Source organism: Phocoena sinus, chromosome 19 (assembly GCF_008692025.1).
Source record: "Phocoena sinus isolate mPhoSin1 chromosome 19, mPhoSin1.pri, whole genome shotgun sequence".
NCBI lineage: Eukaryota > Metazoa > Chordata > Mammalia > Artiodactyla > Phocoenidae > Phocoena > Phocoena sinus.
Window position 1 is genome coordinate 2328201 of NC_045781.1, and position 3429 is coordinate 2331629.

Below are 3429 nucleotides of genomic sequence, written 5' to 3' on the forward strand. Positions count from 1 at the left end.
AGCGCAGACGCACAAAGCCCCTTGGCTGATGTGTCGCGATTGGGCCAGCGCCGCAGTCTCTTCTGGGAAACGTAGTCTCCAGGCCTAAAGGCTGAACCAAACCGCAAGGCCGCGTCTCGCGATGCTTCGGGTGGGCGGGGTGTTTGTGTGCGTGGGAGGCTGTCGGGGTTACGGCAGAGCGTGTTGGGTTCCCTGAGTCGCAGGGTGAGGGTAGGTCTGTTGGGCCCGTTGTCTGCGTGTGACTGTCTCGCTGATTGCAGGTGAGTGTCTCGCTGATTGCAGGTGAGTGTGTGTGACTGTGACTGGGCGCGCCGTGTTCGGTTCTCACCCGGTCGTTCAGTGTGTGACTGGGACCGTTAAACTCCAGGTACACGTTTGCGTGTGGCTGTGTAAAAGTGGTATATGACAGAATTTTTCTCGTCTATTGTTAAATCATCTTTGTCGTGGAACAGCCATTTTATTGAAAGATTTGGAGAGAGGAAAAAGCCCGAGAGTTGATTTGGTAACTAATTTTAAAACATTATGTCGAAATACTTGTAGATTATGAAGGAGAATGCAGAATCAGCAAAAATGTTTTAAAGGAGTTGTCAAGGAGCTTCCTGTTATGAGATGACATTTTCCGGCTAAGGCCTCTAGTGCTACAACTTTGGTTTGTGAAAGCATGAGAAGCTCTGAACTTCACCCATCCCGGGACAGCGTGTTCCAGTATGGTCGGAAGTCCAATGTCCTGGTTGCCGGTCAGACCCTGTTATACCTGGTCTGTGAATGAGGAAAGCATCCTTATCCAAGGTGGTACATTTGTCCTTGACCCAGGCCCACAGTCCAGAGACCTTTTCTCTTGATTTCTCTTCGAACATGTACTCTTGTGTCTCACTTCTTGACACATTTTTTTGAGGTTTGTGCACATCCATGTTGCTGCATATCTGGAGGATGTCTTTTTCTCTAAATTAATTTAGAAATGTAATTTAAACCCAGTAAGAATACCAGTACTGTTTCTTCATTGGAAATAGACAAGTTGATGCTAAAGTTCAAATGAAAAACTAAACATACAAAAATAGCTAAGAATACTCTGAGAAAAGAAAGCTATGGTGTATGCTAACCTGATCAGATATTAAAGCATTCTAAAAACTTCTATAATTATACCTGCTGTGTGGTATTGGCTCATGAATTGTCAGGTGGAAGAGACTAGAAAGTCCAGAAATATCAGATACAGAGGGAAATCTACTCTGTAGTAAAGGTGGCAAATCATTGGGATAAAAATGAACTTTTTAATAAATAACCTTGTGGAATAATTGGACAGTCAGTTGGAAAAAAGTAGAATTGTATTTTATACAACTATTATAATAATTATATTTGTAAAATATAGTTATTATTGTATTATTGTATAATTATTATACAATTACTCTACAATTTTATACATACCTCACATCATGCAAAAGAATAAACTCCAAATTGATCAGAGTTCTAAACTAAACCATGCAAATAGCAGACATGTACAGAGGTGAATTCTACTATAACCTGGATGTGTGGAAAGACTTTCTAATTTCGACTTAAAAATCCAGACTTAAAAGACTGCTGCACTTAAAACATAAAATTAAAGCACTTATGTAAGGCAAAACGAACAAAGGCAAAAGACAGATGGCAAAATCTTTACAACTTTATAAATCTCAGATAAGGAGCTAATATTCCTAATATATAAAGACAAAAAGCCAGAAAATGCAAGCAATCTCTGAACTCAACTTAGTAGATTGCTTTTCCTAATAGCTTTAGTGTAGTGGTTTCGAAACTGTTTTGTGTGCATCATAGGATTGAGCAAATGAATAAATATATAGATTTTTTGGGAGCCAGTGTTTTACTGTGGGAAAAGAGAGACATAAATAAAGGATAATGGAAGGTAAGGAAGAACGCTGTGATGTTGGGTTGGTGTGAACTCATGATTAAAAGTGTGTCTGTATACCTCACCCAGATCAGTGTTAACACCCATAGTGAGGGCATGCTGATATCATTTACTTTTGCTAAGATGTGGTGGAAATGACAGTTTACCTCTATGGTCTTCCTCCTCAAAACGCATAACCCCACTTTGATGAGAGAACATCAGACAAATGCCAGTTCAGGGACATTAGACAAAATATCTGACTCAAACTCCTCAAAACTGTGAAGGTCATTGAAAATGAGGAAAGTCTTAGAAACCATCACAACTAAAAGAAGCCTAAGAGGACACAACTACACTAAAAATAATGTATCCTGAATGAGATCCTGGAACAGAAAAAGGACATTAGATAAAAACTAAGAAAAAATAAAGTGTGGACTTTAGTTAATAATAATGTATCGATGTTGGCTCATTGTTAAACAAAAAACAGACTAATGATAGGGGAAACTGGGTGCAGAGTATGTGGGAATCTTCTGTACTATCTCTGAAGTTTTTCTGTAAATCAAAAACTTCTAAAATAAAGTTTATTTAAATTAATTAGTCTTACTATTACTTAAAAAAAAGCATTTATGTACTTATGTATTTTCTATGTTTCTATTTGGTGAATGGGCCTGGAAGCAATGATGCCTCAGTAGCAATAAGCAGATCTTGGTCTTTAAATACAATTCTCTAATAAAAGGAACCAAAGCTTCTTGGGGTAATGTCTGATTCCAGGACGATGGCAGGGAAAGTACAAGATGAGTATGGAATATCTTCTTGTGCCAAAAAGTAGGGAGATGCTCAAAAAATATCACAGAGGATTCCCTGCTCACAACTGTGATGGTGTGATAGTACTAAACTAGGTAACATGTAGGAAACAAGTTTTTTCAGATATTGGACAACTGGTAGTGCAAGACTTTGATCCCCAAGAGAGGGAAGAATAAATGAGTCCCTACAGCTGCAATGGCTTTCTCCCTGGAGACATATTCCAGACAATGCAGGAAGGAGGAACGCAAGCACGGCGCAACAGATTTACTAAAGTGAGACAACAGAACTTGGGGAAGCTGAAGTAACTGGAATTTGCCGAGCAGAGCGTGGAAGAGCAAGGAAGAGGAAGGAGGGAGATACTCTGACAAAGAGCTCCAGAAATATGCATGAGTCTCCCTGAGTTTTGGCTGAAAGCTAAGCTGCACATAGATCTATTTAAAGTGAAATTCTAGAACATGCAAAACTGTAGGGACAGAAAGTAGATCACTGGTTGCTTTGGTCCAGGGGTCCAGGGAAAGTCAGAAAAGGAATAGAAGGGGAATTTGGGGGATGATGGAAACCTCCCATATCTTTATTGAGGTGATGATTGCATGGATGTATATGTTTGTCAAAGCTCTTTGATGTATATTCTTCAGGATTCAGCTTGAAGGGGGCTTCTGTGGGCAAAACCAGGACAATTGAAGCATCAATATAATTAGAGTAGCAGTATTACTCAAGATATTTCATATGTCCATACTAAAATAAATGATGAA